The sequence below is a fragment of the Boleophthalmus pectinirostris genome, unplaced genomic scaffold, assembly GCF_026225935.1.
Source record: "Boleophthalmus pectinirostris isolate CB_2022bp ecotype Guang Dong unplaced genomic scaffold, ASM2622593v1 HiC_scaffold_12, whole genome shotgun sequence".
NCBI lineage: Eukaryota > Metazoa > Chordata > Actinopteri > Gobiiformes > Gobiidae > Boleophthalmus > Boleophthalmus pectinirostris.
In genome coordinates this window covers 38975602-38996980 of record NW_026571018.1, presented here as the reverse complement: position 1 = coordinate 38996980, position 21379 = coordinate 38975602, and the positions used below count along the sequence as shown (strand labels likewise).

The 21379-nt window shown below is 46.4% G+C and overlaps 1 protein-coding gene across 1 annotated transcript in view; it reads left to right on the top strand.

Moving 5' to 3' along the window:
• Positions 1–21379, top strand: part of LOC129407530 (CD5 antigen-like) — a 303815-nt gene that overhangs the window by 56354 nt on the left and 226082 nt on the right. The window lies entirely within an intron of this gene.

Below are 21379 nucleotides of genomic sequence, written 5' to 3'. Positions count from 1 at the left end.
CGGAGGAGCTGGAGGACGTGTCTGGGGTGAAGGAAGTCTGGGAGTCCCTGCTTAGGCTGCTGCCCCTGTGACCCGGCCCCGGATAAGCGGACGAAAATGGATGGATGGATGGTGTCCACGGGACGATAAACTGGGACGAGGGGCTTTTTTACTCTCACACACCTGGATTCTGTCCTGAGGAAGCGTGACTGCAGGTGGAGCTGTTGTCCTGCCTCCACCGAGAGGAAGACAGAGACGAAACCTGTTTAAATCATCTTAGCGACACGACACAGAAACATCACGTGACTCTGAGGAAGACGCAGGGAGCAGTCGAAACTGTCAGGTATAAAAACAAACTCTTGTCTGTAAAAAGAACCTAATAACACATTTATTGGACACGTCAATGTGACTCACTCCTTCTGATTCTCTGGGTTTGTGACGTCGTCATGTGACGATATTGAGGAAAAAACAGTTTAAACAAACCAGAGACAAACAGAAACAGCCGAGTTATAACGGCTCACTAGAACACGGTCCAATAAAAGACTGATTTTATGCTCGTCGTCTTCCTCAGCTCGAAATCCACTGCTGCAACTTACTCGTGTTTCAGGTGGTTTCACGTTAAAGAGCGAAGTTTAGTTCTATAGTTCTGTGTGTCTGTGTGTCTGTGTGTACGACCTGCACATGTAAAATGTGTGAAAAGTTTCACATGAACCAACAACACGACAGAAACACAGAACAGACTCACCATCAGCAGAACACCCTCTGACACACAGAGAGAACACCCCTCTGACACAGAGAGAACCCCCTCTGTCCACAGAGAGACACCCCTCTGACACAGAGAGAACACCCCTCTGTCGCAGAGAGAACACCCCTCTGTCACAGAGAGAACACCCTCTGTCACAGAGAGAGAACACCCCTCTGTCACAGAGAGAGAACACCCCTCTGACACAGAGAGAACACCCCTCTGTCACACAGAGAGAACACCCCCTCTGACACACAGAGAAACACCCCTCTGACACAGAGAAACACCCCTCTGCACAGAGAGAACACCCCTCTGACACAGAGAGAACACCCCTCTGTCACAGAGAGACACCCCTCTGTCACAGAGAGAACACCCCTCTGTCACAGAGAGAACACCCCTCTGACACAGAGAGAGAAACACCCCTCTGTCACAGAGAGAACACCCTCTGTCACAGGGAGAACACCCCTCTGAACACAGAGAGAACATCCCTCTGTCACAGAGAACACCCCTGAACAGAGAACCTCTGTCACAGAGAGACACCCCTCTGTCACAGAGAGAACACCCCTCTGTCACAGAGAGAACACCCCTCACACAGAGAGAACACCCCTCTGACACAGAGAGAACACCCCTCTGTCACACAGAGAGAAACACCCTCACAGAGAGAGAACACCCTCTGTCACACAGAGAGAGAGACACCCCTCTGTCACAGAGAGAACACACCCTCTGTCACAGAGAGAGAACACCCCTCTGTCACAGAGAGAAACCCTCTGACACAGAGAGAACCTCACAGAGAGAACACCCCTCTGTCACAGAGAGAACACCCCTCTGTCACAGAGAGAACACCCCTCTGAGAGAGAACCCCTCTGTCACAGAGAGAACACCCCTCTGTCACAGAGAGAACACCTCTGTCACAGAGAGAAACACCCCTCTGTCACACAGAGAGAACACCCCTCTGAGAGAACACCCCTCTGTCACAGAGAGAACACCCCTCTGTCACACAGAGAGAACACCCCTCTGTCACAGAGAGAACACCCCTCTGACACAGAGAGAACACCCCTCACAGAGAGAACACCCCTGTCACACAGAGAGAACACCCCTCTGTCACACAGAGAGAACACCCCTCTGTCACACAGAGAGAACACCCCTCTGACACAGAGAGAACACCCCTCTGTCACAGAGAGAAACACCCCTCTGACACAGAGAGAACACCCCTCTGTCAGAGAGAACACCCCTCTGTCACAGAGAGAACACCCCTCTGTCACACAGAGAGAACACCCCTCTGACACAGAGAGAACACCCCTCTGTCACAGAGAACACCCTCTGTCAGAGAGAACACCCCTCACAGAGAGAACACCCCTCTGTCACACAGAGAGAACACCCCTCTGTCACAGAGAGAACACCCCTCTGTCACACAGAGAGAACACCAGAGAACACCCCTCTGTCACACAGAGAGAACACCCCTCTGACACAGAGAGAACACCCTCTGACACAGAGAGAACACCCTCTCACAGAGAGAACAACCCCTCTGTCACACAGAGAGAAACACCCTCTGTCACAGAGAGAACACCCCTCACAGAGAGAACACCCCTCTGTCACAGAGAGAACACCCCTCTGTCACACAGAGAGAACACCCCTCTGACACAGAGAGAACACCCCTCTGTCACAGAGAGAACACCCCTCTGACACAGAGAGAACACCCCTCTGTCAACAGAGAGAAACACCCCTCTGACACAGAGAGAACACCCCTCTGACACAGAGAGAACACCCCTCTGACACAGAGAGAACACCCTCTGACACAGAGAGAACACCCCTCTGTCACAGAGAGAACACCCCCTCTGACACAGAGAGAACACCCTCTGACACAGAGACCCCTGACACAGTCAGAGAAGAACACCCCTCTGACACAGAGAGAACACGGGAGAACACTCATATTCCACTGAGTCTCTGTGTCCTTTAGTCCAACACAAACTGAACCACATCAGACACAAGAAACAACTGTTTTTCTCACACACATTAGTTTATGTAAATGAGTCATGTGGTTTTAAGTTTAGTTTCTGTAAAATGTAAACAAATGTGCTCAAAGCTGCGTGGATGGAGAAAACTCACGGATACAGATACGGAGACACGAGGATTTGCTTCAGTGTAAACGTCGTCTGAGAATCGACCAAAACGGACGAAATAGAGCAACAAATAAACAAACACGGAGGCGCCACGACAAGCTTTAGATCGATAATAAAACTCTGTCCCGGCTCCAGACCGACTAGTGGCCGCTCCAGGTACTGCAGCTCCCGGGAGAGAGGATTAAACTGGACTGGTGTGTGAGCAGGTGTGTGAGCAGGTGTGTGAGCAGGTGTGTGAGCAGGTGTGTGAGCAGGTGTGTGAGCAGGTGTGTGAGCAGGTGTACACGCACACACTCGTTTTCTTTGTTTATTTTCCCGAGTGTGAGCCAGATGAACCTGCGACTCGCTTGGAAGAAACAAGGACTGACTTTTGGTTCCCGAACGCTCTGATTTTCACCGTGAACAGTTGGTTCGAGATTAGGTGCAGGAAGCGGTACTGGCACGGTTCTGTCGGCCTGAAAACAAAACTAGAAGATAAAACCACACAGAGACAGGAGCCTTCAGTGAGTCTGTGTGAAGATCATGGAGCACAAATGAGCCTTAAACCGTCTCGTTCTGGACGGAGACTCGTCCCTGATCCACACGAGCAGACGGATTAAAGCACCGATGACGGGACAAACTCATCTGACTAAAACACACTTAAAGGTGAACTGTGTAACTGTCTACAATGTAGATTTAAGATTTCGATTCAAAATTCTATAAGTGAGTTTCAGCTGACATCATTGTTATTAAAAGTCTGCGTTGCTGCTGGGAAATGTTTTGGTCGGAGGCGAGAAACACGGTAGCGTCAAACACAGTGTGTAACCTCGCGTATTTCTCCCTGATAATGGTAAATTCCTGCTGCATTATCGGACGCACAAATAGAAGCACGGAAGAAGGAAAATGTCTTTTTCATATTCTGAGTGAAAAGAACCGCTAACGGTGAATTAAACGACTTTCAAACATCAGCAGAGCAAACGTAGAAGATCCTAACAAACCGTGGACTCAACAAGTTCAACAACACATCGAGACTCTTGGAGGTTTTCATCTTTTCTGCTGTGAATGGCCCAGGAGTTTCCACCAAGTCATTGTGGATGTCGCCCAAGTGAATATTTGTCCAGGTAGTTGGAGATTCTGACCAGAAGTTTGGTTTGGTCCAGGCCTCTTCTGTCGGGGTTGAAAAGGGTGATTTGTCGTCCGTCGATGTTTATGACCAATTTCTGGTCACATGGTCTTGGGTCGTCTGCCGTTAGAGTGGATAAATAACCGGGATCAATACCCTTTACGTGTTTTCTCGCTCCGTCCGTCATGTTCAATTAGTGTTTCTTGCCGCCGACCAAAATAATTCTTTACATTTACTTTACATAGAAACTAGACGCTCTGACGCTTTGATGTGAACGAACCTTAAGAAGTAAAAGGATATAAGAAGACAAAATGAACATCATTGGCTTAATGAGAAACCTAATTTTTTTTGTTAAAATAGCACTAAAAGTATCAGAAAAATCTGTTTCTTACGTGTAAATCTCCCTCAGTTTGTTTTAGAACTCTGTGATTTTAAGCAGATTTTTCAACTTTTTTTTTTTGGTGTAAAATTAAAATTTATCTTTGCAGCTCGTCAGATTAAGTTTAAAAAAAAAAGATGAACTCCCGTCGCGCGCTTTGATCCGCGAGGAAAAAACCTTTAGGACGTCGTTTGTCCGGGACCAGAGGAGTTTTCCACGTGAGCAGCCGGAGCTCGAGGTCGCAGAGGTGAGCGCCCCCCGATGGCGACGCGTCCTCCCCCGAGCCAAAAAACAAACCCCAGACTCTCCAGACTGTGCTGCTGCGACCCGGGCCCCCGCGCTGCCCGGGCCCCTGAATGCCGGCCCCTGTCCTCGGATCACCCCCGCGGCTCGTGTGTCGTCACGGAAATCGGAGAGTCACGGAGGTCAGGGGCCCACGCTCGCGTCGCCCGCCCCCCCGCGCCCCGACCCCCGAGTGTGTGTGTGTGTGTGTGTGTGTGTGTGTGTGTGTGTGAGGGGCCCCCCGGCTACAGAAACCGCACACCTGAGGGGCCCCGGACACTTCCGCTCGCTCAGATCGGCTCTTACCTCACGGGATTGTGTTTTTATCGAAATGTCGCTTCCGGGTCGAAAACAGCGACGCGTTAAAAGAGGCGTGTCCTGAAATCTGCGCGTCGGTCAGTCGGCTTTTCAAAATAAAACCAAAATGAAGAAAATGAAGAAAAACCCAACAGTTTTCTTCATTATTTGTCTCCAAAACCAAAATGAAAAAAAAAAACAGATAATGATTCGTTTTTTTTCAGTTTTCGATTTTGTGTTTAAATGAAAAATGGTAAAAAAAAAAAAAAAAAAAAGATAACAGACTGAACCAGGACTAAACCAGGACTGAGACTGGGACTAGACCGGGACCAGACTGGGACCAGACCAGAACTGAGACCAGGACTGAGACTGGGACAAGACAAGGACTGAGAGCGAGACCAGACCAAGAATGAGACCGGAACTGGGACCAGGACCAGACTGGGACCAGACTGTGACTGAGACTGGGACTGAGACCGGGACTGAGACCGGGACTGAGACCGGAACTGAGACTGGGACTGAGACCGGGACCAGACCGGGACCAGACTGGGACCAGACAAGGACTGAGACTGGGACTGAGACCGGGACTGAGACCGGGACTGAGACCGGACTGAGACCGGGACTGAGACCGGGACTGACATCGGGACTGACATCGGGACCGAATCAGAACTGAGACCAGGACCAAACCCGAACTGAGACTGGGACTGACATCGGGACCAGACCGTGACCGAACTAGGACCGATCCGGGACTTAACCAGGACTGAAACCCTTTTTTTCATTTAAACACAAAATCGAAAACTGCAAAAAATGTATTTTTATTTGTTTTTTTTCATTTTGGTTTTGGAGACAAATAATGAAGAAAATCGTAGTTTTTTTTCTTTTTTTCCATTTTCTTATTTTTGGTTTTATTTTGAAAAACGAACGACACACGGATTTTTTAAACGTCGTTCCTCGCCACAAACACGTCTGGAGAGGTTTTACAGTCACCCGTGCATGTTTGAGCCATCTAGTGATCTGTCATTTTTCACTCAAGTTTTAACTTCACAGAAACAGAAGATTCTTACTGAAAAAAACAAAACAAAAAACACTTTAAGTTGGAGCTCTGGACGTGTGCGATCGCTCAAACGTGCACGGGTAAAAAAAACACGCCCTCGTAAACGGAAATGTAAATATAAAACTGTTTAAATCTTCTTAAAAAAATGAAACCGTGGGCCTTTTAAACGTGTGCTCAGAGGCCAAAACACTCACCGCTGTTTGTGTCGCTTCTTTACCGAGTCAGAGAAAATATTTTACAACAAATAACGTACGAGATGATTATTATTTTACAAAGATAAGATTTGAGTGTCTAGATTTTTGTTTCTACGAGAACTTTGCTTTGGAATGTTCGGGTGTGGGTGTGATCCTGGTTCTGGTTCTTTTTATCGCGCGTGTCGATACTTCGCAGCTGTGACGTCGCGCCGGGGGGGTGCCGTACGCGTGTGTCTGTGGCGGAATGTTCAGCTGTTGCCACGGAGACGCGGCGCCCGAAGGAGTTTTAAAACCGTCTGAAACTCGAGAAAAAATAAATAAAAAATCACACGCAGAGCACATTTTCAGGAGCCGTGATCCGTGTGTCGCTCGTTGATTCGTTTTTCAAAATAAAATCTAAAATATTTTCTTCAGTATTTGTCTCCAAAACCAAAATGGAAAAACGGATAACGGCCGTTTCGCGTTCAGTACGAATTGTTGAGTTTACGAGCCGAGGAGCTTGAAATGTACGAAGAACAAAAGGACGTAGGAAAGTTTTCAGAAATATTGGTTTGTATATTTGTCCGCAGTTGAGCGTAAAATAAATGTTGTTAAACTCTGGATTGAGTCGAGTCCTACAGAAAATATATTGTGAGTATTTTAGAAATCGGAAAATGAGTTGAAAAGTTACGACGTCAAGAATTAAAATCACAAAATAAAAATGTACGATTACGATTTCTTCAGCACGAAAACAAATCCACAGATGCGACTCGACTCAAAAATACAACAGCACTTCACAGAACTGAACCAGGACTAAACCAGGACTGAACCAGGACTAAACCAGGACTAAACCAGGACTGACTAAACCAGGACTAAACCAGGACTGAACCAGGTTTAAAACTGGACTAAATCAGGACTGAACTAGGTTTAAAACAGGACTTAAACCAGGACTAAAACAGGTCTAAACCAGGTCTAAAACAGGACTAAACCAGGTCTAAAATGGGACTAAACCAGGACTAAACCAGGACTAAACCAGGACTAAACCAGGACTGAACCAGGACTGAACCAGGACTACAGGACTAAACCAGGACTAAACCAGGACTGAACCAGATTTAAAACAGGACTTAAACCAGGACTAAAACAGGTCTAAACCAGGACTAAACCAGGACTAAACCAGGACTAAACCAGGACTAAACCAGGACTGAACCAGGACTAAACCAGGTTTAAAAATGGACTAAATCAGGACTGAACTAGGTCTAAAACAGGACTTAAACCAGGACTAATACAGGTCTAAAATGGGACTAAACCGGGTCTAAAACAGGACTAAACAGGTCTAAAACGGGACTAAACCAAGTCTAAACCAGGACTAAACCAGGATATATAACTTATCCATTTTATTCAATTTTTCATTTAAACACAAAATCTTTGGAGTCAAATAATGAAGAAAATTGTTGTTTTTATTTTGAAAAACCAATAAACGAACGACACGCGGTTTTCCCGCGATCCGTCCGACCTCAGATTAAAGTCGAGTTTCAGACGGAGCAGTGCGTCGGGTTAGCGTCACTCCCCCGGGGTTTGTTACAGAAGGTCAGTAGTTTTGGGTGAATGTTGTTGTATTATATTTGTAATAATTTCAGGGAATCGTGTGTTTAATGTTTTCAGATCATTTTACCAAATAAAAAAAAAAAAAAAGTATTAAAAAAACAAACATCTGGACTGATGTAAAAATCCGTTTGCTCTTTGTTGGTGTTTCTATGGCGACTGGAATGGAAAGTTTTAACATGTACTGTTCACGAAGGTGCTTCTGACTTCACAAATAAAAGATTCTTATTGAAAATTTGGACGTTTTCTGTCATTTTTCAAGTTCTGACATGTTTGTGTGGCCTTCGTCTCGTCGTCTGTCTCCATGGAAACAAGCGACTGACGTGACCAGGTCAAGTTACACGTCAGATCTGTGGACAGGTGAACACCTGCCAGCGTCTGTCTTCAACCACATAAACGTGATCATTTCTGTGTTATTTGCCCTGTTTACATGAGAGCTTCAATTCCAATGAAAAATCGTTAAATTCGGAATAAAAATGAATTCCGCTTTAAAAAGACCATGTAAACCAGGCATGTCCAAACTATGGCCCGGGGGCCAAATGCGGCCCTCAGACAAATGTTTTTCTTGGCCCTCAGACTTCCAGGTGAATTGGCCCAAATTTCCTTGCATCAATTAAAACATTTTTTTACTGCAGGTTTTTTGAAAATCTACCTTGATAAAGCTCATATTTAATATTTAGTTTGTGGTTTTAAGGATCTTAGCATGAATAAAAACTGATCATTCTAACGTGTTAAACATGCACATGTTTCAATTATTCCCTGTACTGAGCGCAAGTCTACGGCCCTCGATCGGCCTCTGCTTCGTCTGTGTTTAGATTTGTGGCCCTTGATGAAAAAAGTTTGGACACTCCTGATGTAAACACTTAAAGGGACAGTTCAGGTTTTTTGACATGAATCTGTGTGTCGTCCCCGTCAGCAGCGTCACATCCACACTGACTTCACCTCCGACAGCGTCCGGTGAGTCCAGATCCTGGACGGTTTTGGTGCTGAGGAAAGTAGTTTGGCAAGTTGTTCTGGGGACAGAATAATAAAGTGTTTTTCTTCTCAAAACAACATGTGTTCAAAAGAGTGACACATTTGCACCACAAAACCTCCGTCCTCTAAAAAGTCAGACCTCATAATCACTTGGCACTATTTTCTCTCCGTTCGTATCACTGCGCTGCCGCCAGGTGACAGCCGCACCTGTTTCACTTTGTTTACTGCTCGGAATGTTAACGACAACATTGATTTTAGCACAGAGCCAATGGGAGATCTTTTTGAACCCGAATAAACCGATGCCGAGAGAGTTAGACCGGGCAGAGAGAGAGAAGAGGCAAATATTCTGAGCAGTAAACAAAGTGAAACAGGTGCGGCTGTCACCTGGCGGCAGCGCAGTGATACGAACGGAGAGAAAATAGTGCCAAGTGATTATGAGGTGTGACTTTTTAGAGGACGGAGGTTTTGTGGTGCAAATGTGTCACTCTTTTTAACACATGTTGTTTTGAGAAGAAAAACACTTTATTATTCTGTCCCCAGCACAACTTGCCGGACGACTTTCCTCAGCACCAAAACCGTCCAGGATCTGGACTCACCGGACGCTGTCGGAGGTAAAGTCAGTGTGGATGTGACGCTGCTGACGGGGACGACACACAGATTCATGTCAAAAAACCTGAACTGTCCCTTTAATTCCTAATGATTATTTGGAATTAAACTTAATCAGAATTTAACTTCAATCCGAGTTAAGTGGGTGGTTTATTTTTATTTTAAAGCTGAATAATTTTTTTCCGTGATCATGTATTTACTACGCTTAAAAAATAATTCCGGTCGTTCATGCACGTTGAGTCGCCCTTCTGATGCGATAAGGTGAAAAGAGTTTGTATCGTGTTTGTGTCCCTGTACTTCTGTCCCCGGCGGCTGTGGACTACAGGTCCGGGCGTCTGTTCTCCGCACACTTGGTTCTTCCCGGGGAAAAGCTCTTCTCAGGCCGACGCGTCGAACACTGCTCCTCGCTCCAGCTCCTCTGGGCTCGACCTGAACCACAGCTGCAAGAACATCTCCATGGAGAGAAGAGTTCGACGGAGCCTCCAGCAGAAAAGTGAAGCAAAAGTATTAAAATACCTGTTTAAAAATGGGGTTCTCCACAGTCTGGCCTGGTTTAGTCCTGGTTTAGTCCTGGTTTAGTCCTGGTTTAGTCCTGGTTTAGTCCTGGTTTAGTCCTGGTTTAGTCCTGGTTTAGTCCTGGTTTAGTCCTGGTTTAGTCCTGGTTTAGTCCTGGTTTAGTCCTGGTTTAGTCCTGGTTTAGTCCTGGTTTAGTCCTGGTTTTAGACCTGGTTTAGTCCTGGTTTAGTTTTTAGACCTGGTTTAGTCCTGGTTTAGTCCCTGGTTTAGTCCTGGTTTAGTCCTGGTTTAGACCTGGTTTTAGACCTGGTTTAGTCCTGGTTTAGACCTGGTTTTAGTCCTGGTTTAGACCTGGTTTAGACCTGGTTTAGTCCTGGTTTAGACCTGGTTTAGACCTGGTTTAGTCCTGGTTTAGACCTGGTTTTAGTCCTGGTTTAGTCCTGGTTTAGTCCTGGTTTAGTCCTGGTTTAGACCTGGTTTTAGTCCTGGTTTAGTCCTGGTTTAGTCCTGGTTTAGACCTGGTTTAGTCCTGGTTTAGTCCTGGTTTAGTTTTAGTCCTGGTTTAGTCCTGGTTTAGTCCCTGGTTTAGTCCTGGTTTAGTCCTGGTTTAGACCTGGTTTAGTCCTGGTTTAGTCCTGGTTTAGACCTGGTTTAGACCTGGTTTAGTCCTGGTTTAGTCCTGGTTTAGTCCTGGTTTAGATCCTGGTTTAGTCCTGGTTTAGTCCTGGTTTAGACCTGGTTTAGTCCTGGTTTAGGGTTTAGACCTGGTTTTAGTCCTGGTTTAGTCCTGGTTTAGTCCTGGTTTAGACCTGGTTTAGTCCTGGTTTAGAGACCTGGTTTAGTAGTCCTGGTTTAGTCCTGGTTTAGACCTGGTTTAGTCCTGGTTTAGTCCTGGTTTAGACCTGGTTTTAGACCTGGTTTAGTCCTGGTTTAGACCTGGTTTAGTCCTGGTTTAGTCCTGGTTTAGACCTGGTTTAGTCCTGGTTTTAGTCCTGGTTTAGTCCTGGTTTAGACCTGGTTTAGTCCTGGTTTAGTCCTGGTTTAGTCCTGGTTTAGTCCTGGTTTAGTCCTGGTTTAGACCTGGTTTAGTCCTGGTTTAGACCTGGTTTAGTCCTGGTTTAGTCCTGGTTTAGTCCTGGTTTAGTCCTGGTTTAGTCCTGGTTTAGTCCTGGTTTAGATCCTGGTTTAGTCCTGGTTTAGTCCTGGTTTAGACCTGGTTTAGACCTGGTTTAGACCTGGTTTAGACCTGGTTTAGTCCTGGTTTAGACCTGGTTTAGTCCTGGTTTAGTCCTGGTTTAGTCCTGGTTTAGTCCTGGTTTAGACCTGGTTTAGACCTGGTTTAGACCTGGTTTAGTCCTGGTTTAGACCTGGTTTAGTCCTGGTTTAGTCCTGGTTTAGAGTCCTGGTTTAGTCCTGGTTTAGTCCTGGTTTAGACCTGGTTTAGACCTGGTTTTAGTCCTGGTTTAGACCTGGTTTAGTCCTGGTTTAGTCCTGGTTTAGACCTGGTTTAGTCCTGGTTTAGACCCCTGGTTTAGTCCTGGTTTAGACCTGGTTTAGTCCTGGTTTAGACCTGGTTTAGTCCTGGTTTAGTCCTGGTTTAGACCTGGTTTAGTCCTGGTTTAGACCTGGTTTAGTCCTGGTTTAGACCTGGTTTAGACCTGGTTTAGACCTGGTTTAGACCTGGTTTAGACCAGAAAAACACAGGTTTTCTATAAAAACAAGACAAAAAGGCGACGCCCCAACTATGAGCAGGTCGTCATGGCGACATAAAAGTTGTGGGAATGTGTTTTTTACACACAAACTGAACCGGAGCCAGAGTCTGTGGAGCTGAACCTCGGCCTGTGCTCACTTCCTGTTTGGAGCACGGCAATGGTGTTGATGTCGGCGTTGATGTCGGTGTTGGTGTCGGTGTCGATGTTGGTGTTGATGTCGGTGTTTGGTGTTGATGTCGACGTTGGTGTTGGTGTTGATGTCGGTGTTGGTGTCGGTGTTGGTGTTGGCGTTTGATGTCGATGTTGGTGTCGGTGTTGGTGTTGGCGTTGATGTCGATGTCGGCATTGGTGTTGGTGTTGGTGTTGGTGTCGGTGTTGGCGTCGGTGTTGATGTTGGTGTTGATGTCGGTTGTCGGTGTTGATGTTGGTGTTGATGTCGGTGTTGGCGTTGATGTCGATGTTGGTGTTGGCATTGGTGTCGGTGTTGGTGTCGGTGTTGATGTCGGTGTTGATGTCGGTTGTGTGGTGTGTGCCGTTGATGTCGGTGTTGATGTTGGTGTTGGCGTTGATGTCGGCGTTGGTGTCGGTGTTGGCGTTGATGTCGGTGTTGGTGTTGATGTCGGTGTTGATGTTGGTGTTGGTGTTGGTGTTGATGTCGACGTTGGCGTTGGTGTTGGCGTCGGTGTTGGTGTTGGTGTCGGTGTTGATGTTGGTGTTGATGTGGTGTTGGGTGTCGGTTTGATGTCGGCGTTGGTGTCGGTGTTGATGTCGACGTTGGTGTTGGTGTTGGCGTTGATGTCGGTGTTGGTGTTGATGTCGGTGTTGATGTTGGGTGTTGGCGTTGGTGTTGATGTCGACGTTGGCGTTGGTGTTGGCGTCGGTGTTGGTGTTGGTGTTGGTGTCGGTGTTGATGTTGGTGTTGATGTTGGTGTTGGTGTCGGTGTTGATGTCGGCGTTGGTGTCGGTGTTGATGTCGACGTTGGCGTTGGTGTTGGCGTCGGTGGTTGATGTCGGTGTTGGTGTTGATGTCGGTGTTGGCGTGATGTCGTGTTGATGTCGGTGGTTGGCGTTGGTGTTGGCGTTGATGTCGGTGTTGATGTTGGTGTTGGCGTTGGTGTTTGGCGTTGATGTCGGGTTGGTGTCGGTGTTGATGTCGGTGTTGGTGTTGATGTCGGTGTTGATGTTGGTGTTGGCGTCGGTGTTTGATGTCGGTGTTGGTGTCGGTGTTGATGTCGGTGTTGGTGTCGGTGTTGATGTCGACGTTGGCGTTGGTGTTGGCGTCGGTGTTGGTGTCGGTGTTGATGTCGACGTTGGTGTTGGTGTCGGTGTTGATGTTGGTGTTGATGTTGGTGTTGGCGTTGATGTCGATGTTGATGTCGGTGTTGGCGTTGATGTCGGTGTTGGCGTTGATGTCGGTGTTGGCGTTGATGTCGGTGTTGGTGTTGGCGTTGGTTGATGTCGGTGTTGGTGTCGGTGTTGGTGTTGATGTCGGTGTTGATGTTGGTGTTGGTGTTGGCGTTGATGTCGGTGTTGATGTCGGTGTTGGCGTTGGTGTTGGCGTTGATGTCGGCGTTGGTGTCGGTGTTGGCGTTGATGTCGGTGTTGGTGTTGATGTCGGTGTTGATGTTGGTGTTGGCGTTGGTGTTGATGTCGGTGTTGATGTCGACGTTGGCGTTGGTGTTGGCGTCGGTGTTGGTGTCGGTGTTGATGTCGGTGTTGATTGGTGTGTTGGTGTCGACGTTGGCGTTGGTGTTGGCGTCGGTGTTGGTGTCGGTGTTTGATGTCGGCGTTGGTGTTTGGCGTCGGTGTTGGTGTCGGTGTTGATGTCGACGTTGGTGTTGGTGTTGATGTTGGTGTTGATGTTGGTGTTGGTGTCGGTGTTGATGTCGGCGGCGTTGGTGTCGGTGTTTGGTGTCGGTGTTGGTGTTGGGTTGTGATGGCGTTGATGTTGGTGTTGATGTCAGCGTTGGCGTTGGTGTTGATGTCGGCGTTGGTGTCGGTGTTGGTGTTGATGTCGGTGTTGGCGTTGGTGTTGGTGTCGGTGTTGGTGTTGATGTCGTGTTGATGTCGGTGTTGGTGTCGGTGTTGATGTTGGCGTTGGTGTTGGTGTCGGTGTTGATGTCGGTGTTGGCGTTGATGTCGGTGTTGATGTCGGCGTCGGTGTCGGTGTTGATGTCGGTGTTGGTGTTGGCGTTGGTGTTGATGTCGGTGTTGGTGTCGGTGTTGATGTCGGCGTTGGTGTTGGCGTCGGTGTTGGTGTTGATGTCGGTGTCGGTGTTGGCGTCGGTGTTGGTGTTGATGTCGGCGTTGGTGTTGGCGTCGGTGTTGGTGTTGATGTCGGTGTTGGCGTCGGTGTTGGTGTCGGTGTTGATGTCGGTGTTGGTGTCGGTGTTGGTGTTGATGTCGGCGTGGTGTGATTGTTGGTGTTGATGTCGGTGTTGATGTCGGCGTTGGTGTTGGCGTCGGTGTTGGCGTCGGTGTTGGCGTCGGTGTTGGTGTTGATGTTGGTGTTTGATGTCGGTGTTGATGTCGGCGTTGGTGTCGGCGTTGTGTTGGCGTCGGTGTTGGTGTTGATGTCGGTGTTGATGTCGGCGTTGGTGTTTGGCGTCGGTGTGGCGTCGGTGTTGATGTCGGTGTTGGTGTCGGCGTTGGTGTTGATGTCGGCGTTGTGTTGATGTTGGTGTTGTGTTGATGTCGGTGTTGATGTCGGCGTTGGTGTTGGGCGTCGGTGTTGGCGTCGGTGTTGGCGTCGGTGTTGATGTCGGCGTTGGTGTTGATGTCGTGTTGGCGTCGTGTTGTGTTGTGTTGGTGTGTTGATGTCGGTGTTGGTGTCGGTGTTGGTGTTGATGTCGGTGTTTGGTGTCGGTGTTGGTGTCGGTGTTGGTGGTCGGTGTTGGTGTTGATGTCGGTGTTGGTGTCGGTGTTGGTGTCGGTGTTGATGTCGGTGTGTGTCGGCGTTGGTGTTCGATGTCGGTGTTGGTGTTGATGTTGGTGTGATGTCGGTGTTGATGTCGGCGTTGGTGTTGGCGTGGTGTTTTGGCGTCGGTGTTGGCGTGTGTTGATGTCGGCGTTGGTGTTGATGTCGGTGTTGGTGTCGGTGTTGGTGTTGGTGTTGGTGTTGATGTCGGTGTTGGTGTCGGTGTTGGTGTTTGATGTCGGTGTTGGTGTGGTGTCGGTGTGTGTCGGTGTTGGTGTTGGTGGTCGGTGTTGGTGTTTGTTGTGTGATGTCGGTGTTGGTGTCGGTGTTGGTGTTCGGTGTTGATGTCGGTGTCGGTGTTGGTGGTGTTGGTGTCGGTGTTGGGTGTTGATGTCGGTGTTGGTGTCGGTGTTGGTGTCGGTGTTGGTGTCGGTGTTGGTGTTGTGTCGGTGTTCGGTGTTGTGTGGTGATGTCGGTGTTGGTGTTGGCGTGTGTTGATGTCGGTGTTGGTGTTGGCGTTGGTGTTGATGTCGGTGTTGTGTCGGTGTTGGCGTTGGTGGTCGGTGTTGGTGTTGGTGTCGGTGTTGGTGGTTGGTGTTGGTGTTGATGTTGGTGTTGGTGTCGGTGTTGTGTTGGTGTTGGTGTCGTGTTGCGTCGGTGTTGGGTTGTGTGGTGTTGGTGTTGGTGTTGGTGTGTTGATGTTGGTGTTGGTGTCGGTGTTGATGTTGGTGTTGGTGTCGGTGTTGGTGTTGGTGTTGGTGTCGGTGTTGGTGTCGGTGTTGGTGTTGGTGTCGGTGTTGATGTTGGTGTTGGTGTTGGTGTCGATGTCGGTGTTGATGTCGGCGTTGGTGTCGGCGTTGATGTCGGCGTTGGCGTTGGTTCTGTGCGTTCATGTGGTTCATGTAAACGGCGCGTGGGGCCGACGGTCGATAAGCGGAGAGGAGCCGAGAGGAGCTGAGCTGGACGAGCGCCGGACGAGCTCATGTTGCTCTGGCACCTCCACGTGTCCCAATGCACAGCTCTGTTCTGCACCCGTGGGCAGGAGCCCCCCCCCCCCACAGCACCCTGCGTCACCCTTCATTCCATACGTGTCACCCGCAGAGTACAGTTTCTGGGCATTCCCTCTGCGCCGTGACGCTCTGGTTCTGTTCCAGCTCCAGGACCGTTTTTTCCAACGGCATTTCTCTCCTCGGAGCTGTTACTGCTCTGGAATGTTCCACAGTGTGGCATTAAACCTTTCTATCTTCACGGAGACCAAGTTGCGGGTCAGATCTGTGGAGAGGCGACCCCGCTCACAGTCAGAATATCTGTTTTTCTCTGGATTTTCGAGTTTTAAAACCTCCTGTAATTGAATAAATGTAAAGTCAAGCTGTTTAAAGTCACACTGTGGGACATTCCAAGACACAGAGCAGTGACGTCTCCATGGAAACAAGTAGGTGACAGACGCCTCACCAGTTACACAGTGCATCTTTTTAAAAAATCCACTGTTTGTCTCTTTCTCTCTTGTTCTAACACTGTTCCTCGACACAAACCTGAATCTGCAGAGGTTTTAGACTCATCCAGACATGTTTGAGTCATCTAGTGATCTCTCCCAGGCCCTGTTCAAACCCTCCGTGTACGAGGCTCCGCCCACAAGCTCCCACATGACAATTCTCCACAAAACGGAACAGTTTTGTGGAGAATTGTGTGTAGGTCGTGTGTGTAGGTCACTTTTATTTCAAAACTGTATTTTTCAAACTATAAGTGGCACTTTATTCATATATATATGTATATATATATATATATATATATATATATATATATATATATATACATATATATATATATATATATATATATGTATATATACAGTGTTGTGCATGAACGAGTTCAAAAGAACGCGTTCACTGAACACGTTCATTTTTCAGTGAACTTCGAACTGAACGCAACACATTTGTAAATAAAGAACTTGAACGTGAATTTGTTCAGATTATGGTAGATGAACGGCGTACGTCACTGTTGGGTTCAATTAAACGTCGGAATTAGTTTGAGTCGAGAGATAAAGTCTGCTCACACTTTTTAAACTGCATGTTGCGCTGTCACTCACTGCCCGCGGCTCCTTCTCTCGAAAACTGCACAGCCTTAGCAGAGAGCGCTTGTGTGTGCAATGCATCTTGGGTAACGTAGTGCGAAGTACGATGTGATCAAACGCGATATACACACGGAACAGACTCACTATAGCAGACAACCTTTTGTCACAGAGAGAATATATATATATATATATATATATATATATATATATATATATATATATATATATATATATATATATATATATATATATATATATAAATATGTGTTTCTCACCTTCCACGGTGGTTGGTCTCTCACCCTCATTCAGCTCGGGTCGTCTACCAGAGGCCTGGGAGCTTGACAGTTCTGCGCAGTGTCTTTGCTGTTCCCAGTACTGCACTTTTCTGGACTGAGATGTTCCATTGTTTTTCCCGGTATCTGTTGTAGCCACTCTTCCAGTTTATATATATATATATATATATATATATATATATATATATATATATATATATATTCCACTCAGTCGTGTCGTTTATTCTGACAGAAGCTGAACCGCGCAGCGCAGAAGGAAAGAGCTGTTTTCCAGCGTTTACAGTTTATGCAAATTAGCAATGCGCGTTTTTAGTTTTGTTTCTGTGAGACTTGGGCAAAGCGGCATTTAACACATTATAATCTCAAAGGGGCTGGTTTATATGTTGTAAATTTGAGTTTATTTTTGCATAATAATAATAATAATCCCTAGTGTTGGCTTCACACTGCGTTACCCATGATGCACTGGACACGCAAGCGTAACAATGAGCATTAGCAACGCCGGAGCGCGCCACAGAAAACAGCAGTCAGTCGGACAATGGCAAGTGAAGGTACAAGTAGTGGCGCTGACACAGAACACAGACGACGCTGGCTCCAACTGTGATCATTTATGGGCATTTTACACATTGTCACACAAAGACTCTGACGGTAAAAACCTTACCTTTCTGTGTAAACTTTGTCCACCTGCGCTGAAAAAACAAGTTCGAACATCAACGACCTCGTTTTCGAATTTGAAGAGACACGTTGAGTTGAAGCATTCCACCAGCGTGAAAGCATAAATGCAAGTCCTCGAAAGTCGAAAGGGAAGGGGCAAGACCCCCTGCCAAAATCCCCAAATGACTCAAGTCACACTGCCTGCAGCCTGCAGGGGAATAATCTCCCAGCAGCAGGTAGACAGATTGATAATAAACTACATTATTGGAGATTTACAGCCTCTGAGTCAGGTTGAAAAACCCTCCTTCATAAAACTAGTGACTGGTTTGCAACCAAGCAGACATGTGCCTTCAAGAAGGCAGGTGCAGGGACTGCTGAATAAAGAATCCATTGAGGTTATCAATAACCTGAAAGCTGAACTTTCTGGGCTTGACTTTGTATGCACAGCAGCTGACTGCTGGTCATTACAAATGATGTATCACTCAGGAGATCAGCAGTCCTCGCATGTCGCCGTGTCAGAGGATCACACAAGTATGATGTGCTGGATAAAGTGCTGGCAGATGTGTACAAGGAATTTAAAATTCAAAACAAAATTGTGTGCACAGTGACTGACAATGCTTCAAATTTTGTCAAAGCATTTAACTGTTTTGGAGAGAGTGTTGCTATTAATGCAGCAGCTGATGAAACAACTGAAGACAGTGACACAGGATCTACTCCTGCCGAGAGCTCGGATGACGACGTTGATGGGCTTGAGCCTGCACCTCTCAGAGTTAGACGATCCTTGCCTTCCCCCTCACAGAAGGTGCATGGCCCACACCTTAAATCTAGTTGCCGCAGATGCAAAGAATGTAAATGATAAGCAGTACAACAAATTAGCGAGGCCTGTGTTTTCTAAGGCATCTGCTCTGTGGAACAGAGTGAAACAAAGTGCAAAAGCCTCAGATTTTGTTGAGGAAAAGCTGAAGATTGGCTTTGTCACTCCAAACGACACACGTTGGAACTCCATGTTCCTCTCAATGCAGCGTCTGGCTCACATAACCACCTTGACTCCTCAGACCAGCAATCTGTCAGAGCCAGTCGATCCCACTCCTGAGTATGACAGACTCCTTCTGCACACTGTCTGTGATGAGTTTGGCCTTCGTCGATTCTCTCTGGAGGAAACAGACTTCATCCAGACGTTTGTGAGTGTGATGGTCCCTTGGCTTGTGCTCTGAACATCCTTCAGGGGGAAAAAACACATTCCTTGGCTACCTGGCTCCTACCATTGTACAGTTGAAAAATGATTTGAATGGTCTGTTATATGAGAGTTCAAAGCCTACAGCTACACAAGGTCTGGCTGCAGGCTGCCCCCTCATCCAAAACTTGATGCAGTCACTCTCTAGAAAACTGGAACGCAGTCTTGATAACAAAGAACACATACTGGCAGCCATATTGCTCCCAATGTTCAAGCTGGACTGGGTGCAGGATGAGGGTAAGCGATTGAGGTATAGATTGATGTTGAAGCAAGAATTGCAATCTGTGAATGTGACTGAGTCTGAGCAAGTCCAGACCTCTGATGACCTTGAGAGGAGAAGCAGTGCTTCATCATTTTTTAAGTTCAATCAAAGCCCATTAACCATCAAAAAGTCTGAGGTGGACATCTACCTGGACGCCCCAACCACTGACGAGTTTACTGAGTACAAGCTCCTACCCAAACTGAACAAGCTCTTCATCAAATATAACACAGCAATCCCATCAAGTGCTCCAGTGGAGAGGCTTTTCAGCACCGGTGGCCAGATATTTAGGCCCAGGAGAAACAGATTGGGAGATGGCAACTTTGAAAAGCAATTGCTATTAAATGCCAACAAACGGCAATTTGGACTGAAACTGTAGCCTGGTCTGTGGACTGCTTTATACTTACTGCAACATTAGGTTTCCTTATGTATTTATTTTTAATAGTGCAGTGAGACAGTGCTGCAGAGTTTCAAAAAGTGCAAAAGATTAAAAAAAATCATACTAAAGAGATATTTTCTGTTGAAATGCATATGGCACTGATTTGTTAAGACATTTATTCAAACACTTGTTCTTGAAACCCAACTGTTGTAACAGTAATGGAAAATAGCAAAATAAGAAGTTTACTCAAAGTTTTAAGTTCACCTTCCCACTACAGGGGGATTCCTAGTTTATACGGGTGCGTATAGTTGATTAAAAAAAAAAGTTGAAAGCAAAGATGCCCTTCTGTCACATTAAAATGATTTACTTTGTTTTTTTATGATACATTTCTTTTCCGGTCCTTTTCTAAGGAAACAGTAGTGGGGCAAATGACAAATAAACCATAAACAAAAAATCATATTTTGTTCAACCTTTCATTTACATATCGCACCTAAACACAAAATGAACTGAACTTTGAACTAGTTCATGAAAAGTGTGAACTTGCACAACACTGTATATATATATATATATATATATATATATATATATATATATATATAACAGTAACAGTAACAGTCCAACCTGTTATTTTCCAATCTGCTGCTGGAGTCGTGTCATGTGGCTGAAATAAAAACTACAGGACCAGAAATACAAATGGAAAAATAAAAAAAAAGGAAAATAAAAATCACACTTTCATACTAAACAACTTTTTGGACATAAAAATGTTTAATTTAAGGTCTTAGCTACAAATGTGCAAAATATCAAGTCTGTAAATAAACAAACAAACAAACAAAAAAATCCTAATTGCCTTAAAACAAAAAAAGTGCAGTGGCCCCATGACTTGACTGGTGCAGGTCGTGGAAACAGCCTCTTCCTACAGGATTTGGAGCTTTACAGACGTCACGACCAAACAACAACGACTGGTTCAATGATAAAAAGTCCCCGTCTCCTGTCGAGTGAACGAATCCTAATGCTGCAGGTCACACGGTTTCCACCAAGTGAAACCGACTCATGAATCAGACGAACAACACTCAGCTTTTTTTCTTTGTTCTTTGTTCTTTTCACCCTGACAGCCGACAGGGGGCGCTCTAGAGTCTAAGTCTGACTCCTGATTTTCAGAGGGTGTGATTGACAGGAGGATTGACCAATCAGAGAGACGCTCGCTCCTGTCGTGTCAAAAACAAATGTGGCTGCTTAAAAATCTACATAAACTCCAAACTATGATCTTATCTCGGGTAAAAGAAGCTCTGCATTTTGTTCTGAGTGACAGATTTAAAAAACAAAACAAAACCACACACAGGACCTAAACAAAACCACGAACTCTCAGATCGACCACAGCCTCCTGAAAACTCTTTAAATCTTTCAGATGATGTTAAAACTTTTTGGCCAGTGTTTGTTCATGTGCATTGTGTCTTCAACATTCCACCATCCACCTAAATGTAATGAGTTTGCAGTTTTATTTAATGTTTATTTAAAGTTCAGGGCATCAAAATGTCATCACATCCACAACACAAATAACAAGCAGCCACAGAGACACAGGCTTTGTTCAGGCTGCAGCCTAAAGTGACCCAAATCTGATTTTTTAGCCCCTTTGTTCCTGTGTCTGATATTTTAATGATATTTTTTGGCAAAGTTCTTGAAAAAGCTGTTTACCAACAGCTTACGAACTTTCTCCAAATGAACAACTCCTTTGATGTTTTCCAGTCAGGTTTTAGAGCCTCCACACTGAGGCTGCTTTTTTCCATACCACAAGAATCTAAGACATCGCAGACATGTAGAACACCCCCAGCGTGAGGTCAGCGCAGAGCATCAAACGTCCGGTTCCAGACCTTTTGAAATTTTGGAGAAAATGTGAAACCGACTGACTGACTGCTCAGGGACGGGCAGGTGCAGGGCAGGTGCAGGGCAGGTGCAGGGCAGGTGCAGGCAGGTGCAGCAGGTGCAGGCAGTGCAGGTGCAGGGCAGGTGCAGGGCAGGGCAGGTGCAGGTGCAGGTGCAGG